At 54.5% G+C, this 16,663-nt stretch overlaps 1 long non-coding RNA gene across 2 annotated transcripts; it reads right to left on the reverse strand.

Moving 5' to 3' along the window:
• Positions 1-589: 589 nt before the first annotated feature.
• On the reverse strand, positions 590-14,090 carry LOC120873845. 2 transcript variants are annotated; one of them, XR_005723541.1, is made up of 3 exons: positions 14,080-14,090; positions 3,342-3,347; positions 590-749 (listed from the first exon to the last, which is right to left on the reverse strand). It is a non-coding gene; the product is annotated as an uncharacterized LOC120873845 (long non-coding RNA). The 2 variants fall into 2 exon arrangements; XR_005723540.1 differs by lacking the exon at positions 3,342-3,347 and adding an exon at positions 8,113-8,118.
• Positions 14,091-16,663: the final 2,573 nt, after the last annotated feature.

Genomic DNA, 16,663 nt, shown 5'->3' on the forward strand with positions numbered 1-16,663 from the left:
TGAGGAATCAGACGAGTCAGGAGTCAGGCAGCGAGGACTCTCGTCCTTCCCTGGGACAGTGTCCCATCAGTGAGAGGAGCTGACGGAACCAGGTCTCTGACCATCCCCACTCTGAGCACTCCTGTCAGCTGACCTCTGCATCCAGGGTCACGGTCTCAGGGCGGGGGAGGCAGACGCTGGTTGGGCCCAGACCCCCAGCCCTGTACATCCCCATATGACCTGACTCATCCTTCGCAGTCTCACGGCTCCCCTGTGAGAGAGGCAAGAGCCACGTGGGGACCAGCATGGATAACTGATGGGCAGCTGTCCGTGCCAAGTCTGTGCCGCTGGCCTGCACTGCTGAGCGGGGCCTGGAAGCCTCAGGGGGCCGAGAAGAGTGTGTCTAGAGTCAGGTCACCCCAGAAGCAGACCCCGAGAGAAGGATGTGGGGACAAGTGAGTTATGCTACCTGGGGATGGAAGAGCCTCCTTGGAGCCTCCTCCCCTAGAGGCTGGGGAGGCTGTGGAGGCTGCCAGACAGAGCCTGCCTCCCTAGAGCCCAGGTAGACAGTTCTGTGTCTGATTATATTACATTACATTATATTATATCATTAGCCTTAGATGGAGTTTACCACCCACTTTGGGCTGCATTCCCAAGCAACCTGACTCTGAGAAGACGTGGGCCTGGCACGCTGGGGGCCTCTACCAGCCTCACACCGTCCACCGGCTGGGCCTGGATCAGGACTTGGGCCCCCACGAGTGGTGCCGGGGCTTGAACTCTATGTCACGTTACGTCATGTATTGCAGTTAGAGAGAATGATATTCTTTCAAAACAATCTGGCCAACGTGCAGAACTTGTGTGTGTGTGTGTGTATGTGTGTGTGTGCATGTGTGTGTGTGTGCACACGTGTGTGTGTATGTGTGTGTGCGCGTGTGTGTGTGTGCGTGTGTGTGTATGTGTGTGTGCGCACACGCAGCTTTAATAGATTGTCACTAATTCCTCATGAGCTGTCCCAGTGTTCAGTCGTATTGCTTGCAAACGTGTTGGCTTTCTCCTGTCCAACATGTCTCATTTTTCAGTTTCCTGCCTTATCACATTGGCTGTAATGTGCATTTTTAACATTAGTTTGATGAAGGTCCTATTGATTTTGAGCAGCTCAGGGAGGATGGATTTGAGGAGACAAAAGCCAGGGACAGACTTATTGGCCACAAGCTTTGCAGCAGCTCAGGAGAGTGGGCTTGGAGCAGGGTGAGAGCAAGGGAAGGGAGCAGGGTCGCATCCAAGCAGGGATGGGGCTGAAGCTCTGCCTGGAATCGCTGCGGCCGGCACTGACCAGGAAACGACACCACCTCCCATCGCTGTTAAACTATCGGCGTCTACTCACGGGAAGAATGCCAGAAATGAGATCAATTAGAATTCCCACTTACCATCAGTTTCCCAGGAAGGTGGACTCAGACGAAATGAACAGCTGTTTTAATTTTCTCTGACAGCTCCTGGTCTGACTCTTGATGAAGCTCATCCAGATGCCTTTCTGATAACTGAATGATACAGCGAATGGCCTTGCCGTTGACGTAGCAGCTCTACCTGTCGCCTCTCACCAAGCCCAGGGCCTGCACAGTTCTCCCCGGGAGAGTGTCCCCAGTGACGGAAATGCCCCCGTGCACGGCCCTCCCCGGGAGAATGTTCCCGGTGACGGAAATGCCTCTGCGCCACTCAGCATGGCAGCTCCAGTCAGGGTGGCCATGTGGCCGGGACATGGAGGAATCAAGCTGTTCTTTTATTTAAATTTAAACGGCTCCAGTAGCTTGTGGCTCCCTCACTGCCCAGCCCCTGTGCCGGGGTGAGACTCACGGTCCACAGCTGCAGTGTGACCAGCTGGTTATCACTAGGAGGGCAGACTCTCAGGCTCCACCGCAGACCTATCGGGTCAGAACCTGCATCTCAGCAGGCTCTCCCTGTGTACGCTGATGTCTGGGGGGCCCGCTCTAGACTACTGAATGGGCCTTTGGCCCTCGGGACCCTCAGTCCAGGACGCAGTCCCAGGAGCCATGCACCTGCCTGGCACCTCTCCCGTCTTTACCCACACGGTTGCAGGACTTGTTCAGGCCTTCCTGGAGGATGCGAACGCAGCCTTTGCTCACCTTATGCAGGTGTGGACAGCTGTGGCCCAGCCCCAGGGGATGGCTCAGCACAAAGCTGGAGCCTCGAGGGCTCTGCAGGGTCAGCGAGTGAGCTGGCACCTCAGGGTAAGCTCACTCTGCAGCCCCTCTGGGGCAGGCTGGAAAATCATTGAGCCGGGTTCAGCATGAAGAAAAGACTCCACCCACGAAGCAGGGAGTCCTTAAAAACCAAGGTTTTGGCAGGCTCAGCCCATTCCACCCCTTTGCTCAGTGACCAGAAGCCCTTGCCACAGCGCAGGCAGTGGCTAGAGAGGGATAGTTGGGGAGAGGGGACCCCCCGAACCAAGAAGGAAGGAAGGACCGCAAGAACGCTGCCGGCAAGCAGGTCTTCCAGTGTTCCTGTCTAACCAGTTACTCTGCTGTCGTCAGCCTTCGGGTCATCTGGAACGAGCCTCGCCCTATAAGGCCCCCTGTGGCTGCAAGGCCATCACGAGAGGGCTTCTGCCCCTGGAACTCACCGTGTGGGAGGAAGTCCCCCCCAGGCCGCGATCTCCTCAAAACGTTAACTCAAATCATGGATTCATGGTGACTGGCTGAAAGGGGGGTTTTCTCTCCACTCGTGGAACCCTTGATGTGTCACTCTTTTAACTGACACATTGGGGAGGAAACTCGGTGTTCCAGACGGGGCTGCTGCCCTTCTCACCGGGGAAGGCTGGGACGCGGCAGGCTCTCACAGACCTCGGACTCAACCTGTTCCATGGCCCTTGCTAGAGGGGCCCGAACTGTGCCAGGACAGCCCTGTTTTGTGATCACACCACACACCCCTGAGCACGAGCGGCTGAGGCCCCATGTGCAAGCTTTGGTGCCCTTACGAGGGGCGGGGCTCAGGGGTCAGCCTGTCGGAGCTCCCTGTGCAGAGGCAGAACTTGGCCTTCTGTCCTGCGAGTCACCACCCAGAGGCCTAGGTCCCTGCAGGGCATCCAGACCACATGTGTTTCACTTCCAACTTTCAGGAAGGGAACTGATTTCGAGACAAGTGAGCGAAGTCATCGAGTTGCCGTCAACAGCACAGCCTGCATGAGGACCCGGCTCTCTGTCCCTGACTCAGCTCTGGCCACTGAACAGCTTTGCAAGTGCTGGTCTGGCTCCAGGGGATGAAGGGCACCATGCAGCTTGACCAGAGCAAACACGTCTCTCTCCTTCTTGCAAAGACTGGGAGGAGCCCTGAGGATGGAGACATACAGGGGCCTGATGACCCCACCAGGATCCCACTGAGATGCTGTGATTCCACCCAGGCTACAGTTAGACATGAACCCTTCACTCATGGGCTTCCCTGGTAGCTCAGCTGGTAAAGAATCCACCTGCAATGCAAGACACCCTGGGTCAGGGTCTCAATGCAAGAATTCCTGGGTCAGGAAGATCTGCTGGAGAAGGGGTAGGCTGCCCACTGCAGGATTCCTGGGCCTCCCTGGTGGCTCAGCTGGTGAAGAATCCATCTACAATGTGGGAGACCTGGGTTCAGTCCCTGGGTTGGGAAGATCCCCTGGAGAAGGAAAAGACTAACCAGTCCAGTATTCTGGCCTGGAGGATTCCATGGGTCGTATAGTCCTTGGGGTCCCAGAGAGCTGGACATGACTGAGCGACTTTCTTTCACTTTTCTTCACTCTTAGGAAAGTGCACTTAGGAAAGTACACTCTGCATAGGACACAGAGTTCCTCTCTGCTTACGTGTTTGCCCTGACCCCAACAATTACAGTTTTCTCTTTATGGGAAAAAAAAAAATTAAACTGTTTATATAGAATATTCCAGAAGGTTTACCATCATTTCTTTTTAAATTAAAAATCTTCCTCTTCCCTCAAAAACCTAAGAGGCCCCATAACACTGAAAGCCAAGCAAATCTAAACCTTGAAACCCCGTCTTCAACTACTGGGGTCTCCCCAGGCTCCCCTGAAGAAGAGGGAAGAGGGTGTCTATGTCGTGAACTTGGAAGTGCTAACCCAAGGGCAGTGGACCCTGGAGTGTCCCACCCACACCCCCTCTACCTCATCCCTTCAACCTCATCCCCTCAACACCCACCCCCTCAACCTCTACCCCCAAGCACAGCCCTTTACTCGGGAGAGTCTGTACCTCCAGGGCGGCTGATTCTAAGAGAATCCACACAGGTCCACGGGTGAACCCTCCCCTCATCCACCAAGCCAGACTCCAAACCCCACCTGCATGCTCTGATTCTCACACGTCAAGCCAACATTTCCCAGCCTGCATCACCTCAGACAGCTAGAGACTGCTGAAGCCCAGCGCCTGCCGAGGCTCCCTGCATCAGCCTGCTCTGTCCCCCTGCCCTGCCTGTGCCTGAGAGATGGAGTGGTGAATCCTTTCACGAACGTTGAACAAGTAATCAGGCAAGTGAAATGCAGGTACATTATTCCAAAGTGTTATATTTTACTTTGTCAAAGTCAAGTGTATTGCATGGGTGGTACGGTGATAAGCATAGCTGCTTTCCAAAGTCAAGGGTACACATTTTTTAGAGTCATTTCATTGGCAAAAAGAAGTAAAAAAAAAATATATATATATATATATATATATATATGCCAAGAAATGCAAATGCGAAAGCAGCTGGGACCGGCCTGGGAGCCACGCCCACACGGAAGCTCAGACGCTCTGCCTGTATTACAAGCAGCCATCATGCGGAGGTCTTTCTGGAAATAAAGTGGAAGACAAAGGGAGAAGTTTGGCCAAGGATTTACCGACTCCTGCCAGAGCCGCAGTCCCCACAATCACTTGTGCAGTGGCCGAGGCTCTGGTGCCATGGACTGAAGACCAGCCAAGACTGTGCACTTACACCATAAATTCAGTCGGGCAGAGGGTATTTTTCCCCTCTCTACAGACAAAGGAGATTGAGCCTCTCTACAACTGTGCCCTTATATACAAAGGTGAACCTTGCCTTCTGCTTATCTGGGAGGAGAGGTCCCCAGAGACAAGCCAGCTAGGCAGCAAGCACTGGCAGGAGGGTGGTAGGCTGCGGACACTCCGAGGAGGAGGAGTCCCTGGAGGACTCCAGGTGCCGGGGGCCAGCGTGAGGAACTCCACCCATGGCAAAGGTCATGAGGAAGGAGGCTTGGCATACGCAAAGGCGTGATCAAGCCTCAGGAAACCCCCTGTTCCCGAGCATCTACCCCAAAACCAGAGTCTGTTTTATGCTCTCCCCCATAACCGTTTCTCTTGGAGAAGGAGTAAACGTGCAGCTCCAAGGCAATAAAACTTCCTGGGTGTGACAAGAGTGTTTCAGCTTACGGACTCCTCTGAAGGTTATCCAGCCGGCCTGTATAGGTTCATCCGGCCACATGTGATTGTTTACAGCCTCCCAACCTGAGAGGCACGAGATGTTTTAGACTTACTAAAGGCAAATTCTTTTGGGGAGTTAGAAATTATTAATATAGTGGGTTGGTTAGGAATTATATTGGTGAAGGGTTTTTCATTTGTTGTGCCAATAATTGCTGCTAATTCCCTGCTCTGGGTGGGACAAGGTTGTCTCAGGTCAAACCTCTCTGCTGACAGACTAGCTTGTGTGACGGGATTATCCATACTCCTGCCACTAGCACATGACTGTTTACTACCTCTCAACCATAAACAGCACAGAGAGATTTGGAGCATTTTCAAAGTCTTAAGTAGCATAGGGCTTTTCTCATTGTTGAGTCAATGATTGCCGCCAGGCCTCCATATCCTTAGGCACCTGGAAATATATTAATCAATGTATTTGGAATATAGAAAAGGAAATATAGTAGTTTTTAAGGTTAGCAATACTAGACTTTTTGAGTTAATGAATTTTCTCTTTTGTAATAGATCACTGTACTTTGTTATAAATCACTGTGTCCTTGCTATGTAAAAATGTAACTTTATCACTATCTTAAGACTAGATAGATCTTAAGGGGAGCATTGGTGAAAGGATTTTCATTTGTTGGGCTGATGTTTGCTGCTAAATCTCCAGATTCCCTGCCCTTATAATGAATATAACTAGCATATAGGAGAAATAAGTATTAACCTTTAAGCATATAGGAGAAATAAGTATTAACCTTTAAGATTAATCATGTTAACCTTGGGTTAAATAAATTCCTTTCTTGATTGTAACTCACTACACCCTCACCCTATAGGAATGTAACTTTACTTGGAGGGTGGTGCCTGATTTAAGAAAAAACACCCTTGAAAGAAATAAGTTTTTTGGTTATCAGAAAGAAAGGATCATAAAATGTCAGCAGGTCTCACTCATGGCCAGATGATGTAATATCCCTAAAACCTTTTTTTATACATTTATGTGAAGCACCTGATTTTGATAAAGGTCAAGACTGCTGACCCCCGCGTGACTCTGTATTCATCCCTATGTGTAACAAAAGGTATATAAGCAAACCCAAAAATAAAGAAATCGGATCAGTTTCCGGAAAGACTGATTCCCCCATGGTGCTTCTTTCTTGCTCCCATTTCTCTGGCTGAATTCCCATCTGGATTCAGCCTCCTTTTCTCCACTACACTATCTCCTACTACACTATCCGTTTCTAATCTCTCTATATATCTGTAATTAAATATGTATTTTTCCAAAGACGCTGACGCCATCCCCACCTTCAAATTCCCTGGATTCACCGGGGCTGGACCCCGGCCCGGCAACCAGGAGTCTGGCTGAAGGCAGCACCCACCAGGAGGAAGGTTGTCAACTGGAGATCGTGTGTTAAAGGACAATCGAATCAGAGGGTGGGGTGCTCGAGGGGCAGTTAGAAAGAGCGGGGTCAGCCAACGTGTGAGCCAAGGCTGGGGTGGAAGGATGTTTCCCTGGGGGCAGCTCTGGGAATAGTGATTAGCAGCATCTACTTTGCAGGGGTCATGAGGTTTACATGGATGATGCGTAGAAACCGTTGTGCACAGCAGCTGGCTCACGATGGGGAACCGTTAAAAGGAAGCGGCTGAGACCTTCTCTGGCAACCCAAGTCTTCCTCTGTGCAGAGCCCTCCTTCCCTTGAGTAGAGGAAACCTGGATTGATGGAAACAAGCAAATGCATTAGCACCTTCCTTTCAAAGGCAGAAACATACTGCATTTGTGACCCCTCCAATCAGAAATCGGAACCACAGCATTCCTCCCTAGTATGAACAGGAAGGGGTGATGTTCCTCGGGTCTCAGCAGGTGACAACTGTCCCCAGTTCTATGTGTCCAGCTCTGTCCCCAGCTCAGAGGATGCTGGGGCTTCCTCGGGCTCCTGCCCTGCCCCGTCCCCAGGGGAACTGCTCCGTGGCCTCTGCACACCACACTGCCCAGAGTGGCCCCCGGGTCCTGGCGCTGGCTGAGCACACGCTCCTGATGCTCTGGGTAGCCGGGCCCCTGATCCGTGCTTGCCAGGGTGGGCCACGTTGCTCTCACCACACAGTCAGCTATCAAGGGCTCCTCCCTCCATGAGGGGGCTCCTCCCAGCGCCTGCAGGCATCACAGACCTGTCTTCAGTGGACAGATTCCTGCCTCCACACTCAGAAGACAAGGATGCTCACACGGATGACCCCTCTAAGAATAGGGCCAAGACTTCAAATGCATCACATTGGAGGGGACTTAGGGGTACTGCTGGTCAGACCCCACCCCACGCCTGCCCTGGACACACTCCCCACTCCGAACACCAGCCCCCGCTGCCCTGTGGACAGCGGCGCACCCCCAGGCAGCACACACCTCCAAGGACTGTCCGCACGCCGTGCCAGCGCCCACAGCCCGGGCAAGACCCTCTCCCCCACCTTCACCTCCGATGCTCCTCCAGGGATGGCTGCCTCCCCTCCCCACCCTGCGGCCCTGCTCCTGCCGAGTGCATCCTCCAGCCTCACCAGACCCCCGTGCCCCTGACCCCAGGGCCCCACGTCTGCCGGCTCCACCCCTGCCCTCTCCGTAGCCCCCATGAGGGCAGGATGCCCTGTGGGGAAGGTGGCTGTTTCACCAGGAACGTGGGGCGAAGCGGCCCCGACTCTCAGATGCCGGCTGGGTTAAGGCCCACAGCGTGCTCGGCGTGGGAGTCAGAGCTGGTTCTTCCTCCACATTGCAGGTCCGCACGTGAGCCGCTGTGGTGCTGGGGGATCCAGGTCAATTTTGAAAAAAATAGAGGAAAAATGGATTTGCTTCATGAACGGTTCTCTAAATTAACCTGAGTAGACACGCATAGTCCCTGAATATATCCAACCGACATGCACTCCTTGTCAGAAGTTTGAGAAAGGCTCATCATCACAAGTGGCTCAGTTGCTTACGAACTTCGTGTATTCTTATCATTGTGTTTATGAAGCAAGTGTGCCGGTGCCTAAGGCATCGGAAAATGGCTTCACCCAAGAAGATGCCGTCTGAACAGTCACAAGGAGGATGCTCTTCAAACAGTTCTTCGAGTTTATTTCCTGGTAAATCTGGAGCGTCCGGCGCGTCCAATACTTGGCAGGCGCACTTCTCCGCGCCCTCTGTCTCGCTGGGAGCTCGGGTCCCCTCGCCAACTCGCTTGGTGGCCAGTGCTCCTGTCCTTCCCTGACCTCGCCCGTCACCTTCTCTGGCCCCCGTGGGGCCACCACTCGCAGCCGGGGCCGCTCGCCTGTCCCTGGCCCTCGGGGCTCCTCTGCACTGCCCCCTTGCCCTGGCCACTGCCCTTCCTCTCCTGCCCGTTTAGACCTTCCCCGCCCGTCTCCCCGTCGCTGGGAGAGGCCAGAGGCCACCAGTGGGTCACCTGTCCACGTGCCGCACCCCACCCCACCCCCCGTGCTCCGGGCAGCCACATGCATCCCTTCCATAGAGAGACTGCACTTGCTCCAGGGGAGACTTCTTACACGGTCTGTGTGAGTGTCTGAGCTTTGCAGGGGTTGAAAGAAAGAAAGGCGGGTTAGTGGGTGTGAGCCTGCGTGGAGCCACTGTTAGGCACAAACGGTGATTTCTCCCTTCAGAACTAAGAACAGAAGTCAAGGTCAGGCCGGTAGGTCACTGGTGTGGTTTGGCTTCACTGACTTTGACCCGATGCTCAGGTCTTGGTCCTAAGGGATCGGACCTGCTGGGCCTAGTTGAGGCAGTGATCTCAGACAGCGACCCCAGTCCTCAGCCTTGCCTGAGGAAGAAGCGAGGAAGCGGAGCCCTCAGACCCCCCCGACACACACACACACACACACACACACACACACACAGCCCTTCCCTCTGTCAGCACCGGAGCAGAAGCACCAGGAAGCCCGAGGAACGACAGGACGCCCCAGGTCCCAGGGATGAGCCAGGGGACCCATCCCTGTGTCCCCCACCTTCCAGTAAAAGTGCGCTTCTAACCCCTTTGGAAAGAGCCTCCCCCAGGAGCTGCACAGGGCACCCAGGCTCACTGTCTTCCTCTGCCAGTCCCGGGCTGGTGCCCCATCCACGGCCCCTGCCTGCTGACCCAGCCCTGTTATCACACCCAGGAGCCCACGTCCTCAGTCGCAGCCCTGCCTCCCCGCCTCCGCTGGCTGACACACACACACTCACACACACACACACACACACACACACACACACATGCTTTCACACACACACTTGCACTCACACACACTTGCACTCACACACTTGCACTCACCCTCACTCACACACTCACACACATTCACACACACACTCTCACACACTCTCTCACAAATATACTCATACACACTCACATACACAAACACACACACACTCTCACACACACATTGACTGGCTCACACACACTCTCACACTCACACACTCATACTCCCACACACTCACACACCCACACTCATACTCACATACACACTCTCACACTCATGCACACACACACACACACCCCTGAATGAGAGCATAACTCAGCAGGTTACCAGAGGCCGTTGGGTTCCTGCCTGCTCAGAGAGGTTTCCATGGAAGAGAAATCAGATCTCATTCGCTGAAGACAGAGATTTTCAACAAGCTGGACTGCTGCCTTCAGAGACAGCATCCATTGCCCGAGGTTCTAGGAATGGTCAGAAGGGGGTACCCATGCCAGCTGGCCTGGCGGAGCGCTGGGCCCCAGGCCATCACATCGTTTATAGAGCACGGCCGTGTCTACACAGGCCTTCCTCCCTGCAGGCACAGGGTCCATGTCTCTCCCCTCAGAGCAGCTGGGTAAGCACTGATCTGCAAACCTCATCAAAGTGAACCCCAGGACCAGACCCCAGTGGAATACTCACAGGAGACAAAGCCATCACCCAGTCCTGATGCAGATCTCAGTAAATGCGGATTTACCTGCTACAGAGAGAGCCAATAACTTGGGGGAACGTCCTCTGGCCCTGGAGGAGCCAGGTGGCCCCTGCACTGTCCCTCCAGCTCCCCACAAGCTCCTACAGGCTGGAGCTGCAGGGCGGAGCTTGGGACATTTCCCAGGAAGAGAAGCAAACTGATGGCTATTCTCCACCGACATCCATGTGCCGTCATACAGGTGATTTTATCTGAATCAACCAGACGAACCTTTCGACCTTACTGCCCAGCCTCGGCAGGAAGGGCCCCGTGACACGGGTGTGAGCTCCCACGTGGGCGTCCCGGGCCCGTCTGCATTCACCCAGATGGCCACAGGCAGGGGAGAAGTGGGCACGGTGTCTGAGTTTCTGCTGGTGTCCAAGGAGGGACGTGGAGAGTCGGCGTGGCCACACATTAGAGAGGACATGAGGAAGTCGTACAGAAAATGGGGTCCAAGCCCAGACCTGGATTAGGGGTGTCCACCAGGCCCACAGGCCCACCCACTGCTCGTGCCCTAGGCCCCAGCGAACGAAGGGGCTGACACCCTTTGGGAGGTGCCATGCCCTCCTGGTGTCCCTGGTCCACGGGGTCAGTGTGACCCTGAGGAAGCCAGGTAGAAACCTCCTAAGTTACCTCATCCCCTGGATGAGGCAGGACATTCAAGTCCAGAGCTTCTCATGGGGACGGTTAGACATTATCACCCACGAGCATCTGAGGCATCACTAGGGCTCGTCTGAGGAACGCACAGGTTGGCACCTGTGTCAAGGGAGGGTGGCGTCCTTGGAGGAGAGATGACAAGATGTGGAGGTGGGAGTCCTGGGGGGTCGGGGCGCCCTGGGCTCAGCACAGCCCCCAAGCCACCGTCCGGTCAGAGAGGCCCTCTGGGGGTCTGGGGGCTCAGGGAACCCCCCTCCTCTTTTTGTCTGAGGGCCTGGCAGACAGACATAATGGTTGCAGCCACTTATTCTATGATGAATACGGATTAAAGATAAAAGTAAACACAGTTGTTTTAAAAATGAGCTCATGTGTTTGAAGCATGGTGTGCGCTCTGAGGGTTGTATGACGTTCACGTCGCCTCACCTCCACTGGTCTTTGGCTTTCTCATTGGAACCTCATTGAAGGAAACCGCAGAGCGTTTTGATTTAAGACCAGCACTGAGATACCTGTAGACAGTTTCCCTAAACACCCCTAAGACCCCCTCAAGGGGGCTCCTAACAGGAACTTCCGAGTCGAGTTTTGTGGAAAAGCGGGTGCACCTACCACCACTGCGCCCCTGCGTCCTATCACCTGCTCTGAACGCGCAGCGGCTGGGTCTCGGGCTCTCTGCGTCTCCATCTCCCTCTCTCTGTGTCTCCGTCTTTCTGCGTCTCCACGTCTCCGTCTCTACGTCACAGTCTCTCTATGTCTCCGTCTCCCTTCGTCTCTGTCTCCCTTCATCTCCATCTCTACATCTCCGTCTACCCACGTCACCGTCTCTCTCCACGTCTCCGTCTCTCTATGTCTCTCTGTCTGTCTCTCTGTGTGTCTCTGTTGCTCAATGTCTCTGTCCCCCTCCGCCTTTCTCTCCAACCCCATTATGTTTTTCCTAATAAGAACTTTGTGATTACATTGGACCATCCTGGATAATCCAGGATAATTTCCTTATAAGTTGTTTTTTGGGGGGAGGGAGGAGAATCTGATGCTTTTATTGAGGTAATTATGCAACAATGTTTTCCTTTTTTTCCTTGTTAATATAGGTTGTCTACATATTCAGAAAACAAAGATCATGGCATCCGGTCCCATCACTTCATGGGAAATAGATGGGGAAACAGTGGAAACAGTGTCAGACTTTATGTTTTTGGGCTCCAAAATCACTGCAGGTGGTGACTGCAGCCATGAAATTAAAAGACACTTACTCCTTGGAAGAAAAGCTATGATCACCCTAGATAGCATATTCAAAAGCAGAGACATTACTTTGCCGACTAAGGTCTGTCTAGTCAAGGCTATGGTTTTTCCTGTGGTCATGTATGGATGTGAGAGTTGGACTGTGAAGAAGGCTGAGCGCTGAAGAATTGATGCTTTTGAACTGAGGTGTTAGAGAAGACTCTTAAGAGTCCCTTGGACTGCAAGGAGATCCAACCAGTCCATTCTGAAGGAGATCAACCCTGGGATTTCTTTGGAAGGAATGATGCTAAAGCTGAAACTCCAGTACTTTGGCCACCTCATGTGAAGAGTTGACTCATTGGAAAAGACTCTGATGCTGGGAGGAATTGGGGCCAGGAGGAGAAGGGGACGACCGAGGATGAGATGGCTGGATGGCATCACGGACTCGATGGACGTGAGTCTGAGTGAACCGGGAGTTGGTGATGGACAGGGAGACCCGGCGTGCTGCGATTCACGGGGTCACAAAGAGTCGGACACGACTGAGCGACTGAACTGAACTGAACTTCTCAAGCCAGTGTCAGTAATTTTGATTTTGAAATTTATCTATTTCCTTGGGAACTTTATATCTTTCAGCACAACACTGTGAGTCGTCTTTTTCAGCTTTATGAGATATCATTAACATATGACGCTGTGTAAGGTGTACCGCGTAATGGTGTAGGCTCTGAAACGACTGGGCTTCCCAGCGGCTCAGTGGGAAAGAGCCCGCCTGCAGTGCAGGAGACATGGGAGATGTTGGTTCAATCCCTGGGTCCAGGAGGTCCCCTGGAGGAGGGCATGGGAACCCACTCCAGTGTTCTCGCCTGGAGGATCCGTGGACAGAGGAGCCTGGTGGGCTACAGGCCACGGGGTCGCACAGAGTCAGACTCGACTGAAGGGACTTAGCATGCACACATGAAGTCATGACCACACTGAGGCCGGGAGACACACCCAGCACCCACCGTGATCACTCCGTGCAAGAAGGTTTAAGGATCTCGCTGGAACAGTCTTGCTGACCACAGTCGCCGCACTACCCGTTAGGTCCCCAGAACTTACTCCTCTCCGAGCGGGGAGCTTGCTCCCTAGGCCCCCTTCAGCCCTGGCACCCACCACCCTGCTCTCTGTCCCTACAAGCGTGACTTTCTAAGATTCCACACGCGAGATCTCACGGTGTTTGTCTTTCTGTCTGACTGACTTCTCTCAGCACAATGACCTCAAGGCCCGCTCAGGTGGAACAAATGGCAGGATTTCCTTCAGCTTCGTGACTGAGCAGAGTCTTCTGTCCTTCCCCTTTCCCTTTCCCAGCTTCTAGAGTGCCTGGTCCCTCAGCGCCTGGACCCCTCGACCCCAAGGCAGTGAGTCCTCACCGGCATCCCTGAGCGCTGCCTCCCAGCTCCGCCTCCCGCTTGCAGGGGCCCTTGTCGCCACCCTGGGCGTTGGGAGGAGCTGAGCCAGCGTCCCGCCTGCTGGGCAGCCTGACGCCATTTGCTGTTTGTCAGTCGCTCAGTCGTGTCCGACTCTGTGACCCCGTGGACTGCGGCACACCAGGCTTCCCTGTTCCTCACTATCTCCCAGAATTACTCAGACGGATGTCCACTGAGTCAGTGACGCCATCCAACCATCCCATCCTCTGTCGTCCCCTTCTCCTCCTGCCCTCACTCTTTCCCAGCATCAGGGTCTTTTCCAGTCAGTCAGCTCTTCACAGCAGGTGGCCAAAGTTCTTAGGCTTCAGCTTCATTCCTTCCAGTGAATATTCAGGGTTGATTTCCTCTATGACTGACTGGTTTGATCTCCTAGCGGTCCAAGTGATTCTCTAGAGTCTTCTCCAGCACGACGACGGGAACGCATCGACTCTTCCGTCCGTCTGCATCTTCCATTCCCCTCTGCTGCAAAGCCTGACACGTTCAGAGACTCCCGGACATGGATGCGTCATCTTCCTGTGACAGCAAGCTCGGAGCCACTTCACGTTGGAAGGACGTCAGAGAGGTGTGACCCTGCAGATCTCTGTGCTCGAGCTGGAGCTGGTGGTACCATGCAGAAAACCACGCCCCGGAGGGAGAAGCACCGTCTTCCTGAGGACACGCTGGGCCGTCACCTTGCCATCTGTGTGCAGCGTTGCATCACAAACCCTGAGGAGGAGGAGGCAGCCCTGCGGCTCCCGGACGGGGCTGGTGTCCACCCGAGTGGCCCTCACACGCCTGCTGCCACCCCTGCAGCTGGGCTGCCAGGTCGTGCCCCCAAGTATGTCCCTAAAGATGTGTGCTCTCCACACCGCCTCACCCCCCAGGGGCCTCCAGCACCTGCCCTCATCAGCAGGTGTTCTTAATTTTCCCACCATTGACTTCAGTGAGTTTCTCCATGAATGTAGACATTCACAGCCTCTGATCTGAGATTTTCTCCTAATGAAGTTGTCCTTGACCATGGGATTAATGGGGCTTCCAGGTGCCAACATAGAAGACATGAGTCAAGGGTTCGATCCCTGGGTCGGGAAGATGCCCTGGAGGAGAGCATGGCAACCCACTCCAGTGTGCTTGCCAGGAGAATCCCATGGACAGAGGAGCCTGGCAGGCTGCAGTTCATAGGGGCGCAGAGTCAGACACGACTGACCATGCACACAGGGTTGATGAGGACTTCGCTCAGGAGAGGGTTTCCCCACTGAGTGGGTCTGCCTCTCCCCTTGGCAGACAGTCTGTGTGATGAGGGGCAGATGCCGCAGGGCAGAGGTCACCTCTTGTCTCCAGTCACACAAAATGGAAAAGTTGGAGAGCACCACGAGGGAGTTCCTAAGAGTTTTGTGAATTATCTCCAGGAGGAGTCATAAGCATCTCTCACTGTCGTCGTTTCGGGCTCGGTGGCGTGGTGAGAGGGCCCAGAGCTCCCTGGTTTTATGATTAAAGGGGCAGGTTCGTGGCCCCAGCACACGGACTTGGGTGCAGAGCCAGCATGTCCTCAGGCCTGAATCAACCCAGTCAGGAAACAGGAGAGTGGAGCGCAAGGAGAACGAGCAGCCCCGGATGGGCCGTCTCCAGAACCGAGGCTGCGGCAGAGACACCACCCACAGAACGCAGGGCAGGTGCAGCCCACACGCCTGAGACGTGTGTTCGAGCGGCCAGCCTCGGAGGCAGAACCTCCACTGTCCTGGGTCCCCGCTGGGCCTGGCTCCTACAGGACCGCCCACCAGCCCTCCCTGGACCTGGGGAGCTCCATGAACCTGGGCACCCACCCTCCACCTGCAAAGCTATGTCCCACGGAACTCACCGGGGGCCATCCTAACATGAAATGGGTGGGTGTAAAGTGCTAGGGACACCCTGTCCCCACCTCCAGGGACACCGAGGACAGTAAACGTCCGTCCTTTCTCAGCAGACATTCTCGTGTCTGTACTTTGTCACTCCTGCTCCAAGCAGGGGGCAGGCACACCTGCTGAACGTGGGTGAGCTTGGCACCAGCAGACTGTCTTGCCAGTCACGGCATGACCCACTGCACGGCTGGACTCTGCATCACTCCAGCAGCCCTGTGAACGCACATGCAGCCCCTTCTCGTCTTCCTGCCATTACAGGTACCTCCATGCGCCAAAGACCCTGCTTCCCATCCTTGGGGTGAATCCTGACCTGGGGGTCATGCACACTGGTCTGCAATCATCCCCCAGGAGGGTCCCAGCACATGGAGTCCATATCCTCCTCAACCCCGGGCAGTGATGCCCACCTTCTCCCCACCATCTGACTATGAACGCTAACACACGGTCAGCCTGGTCCACAGGGACCCCTCAGGACTCTAACCTGTCTCCCTCTCTCCCTGAAGGAGCCTCCTTTCTCCCCTCCTTCCCAGCTTCATCCCCTGCTCCGCTGGAAGCCGCCACCTCCCTGGAGATGAAGGAGGGCAGGCCAGTGCCAAGGGCCACCCTCTCCCCCTCCTGCTGGCCATGGGGCCAGTGGGAAGCATCCATCACAGGGCATCTTCCATCCCCAACCTCCTACCAGTGTCCCCTCTTGAGTCTGGGCCAGCCTGGTGGTGTGTTTGACCAACAGAATGCTGGGGAAACAGAGCTTGGGGACTTCTGTCCAGGGTAAGTTTCCAAGAAGCTCGGAGGCATCCACCCTCCCTCCTAGGACCACAGTTCTGGGGTGAAAGGACAGTGCTAACTCCCAGAGGCGGGAGCAGGGCCTTCTCTGACCAGCTGGCTGCGGTGGTGCTGCTGGGTGATTCCAGCTGCAAAGTGACCTCAAGCAAGATCAGCCGAAGAAATGCCCAGCTGAGCCCTGCCCAAGTCACTGGCCACAGAATTTCCAGAAGATAAAATGGCAGTTGTTTTAACTGTGTGAAATCCGTGTTGGGCTGATGAGTTACACAACAGGTAGTGGATACGGAGGACACATGCAGACAAGAACACGGGTATGAACTGTGCACGTCTGTGCATGCACAAGAATGGACATGTATGC

This window comes from Oryx dammah, unplaced genomic scaffold (genome assembly GCF_014754425.2).
Source record: "Oryx dammah isolate SB20612 unplaced genomic scaffold, SCBI_Odam_1.1 HiC_scaffold_14, whole genome shotgun sequence".
Taxonomy (NCBI): domain Eukaryota; kingdom Metazoa; phylum Chordata; class Mammalia; order Artiodactyla; family Bovidae; genus Oryx; species Oryx dammah.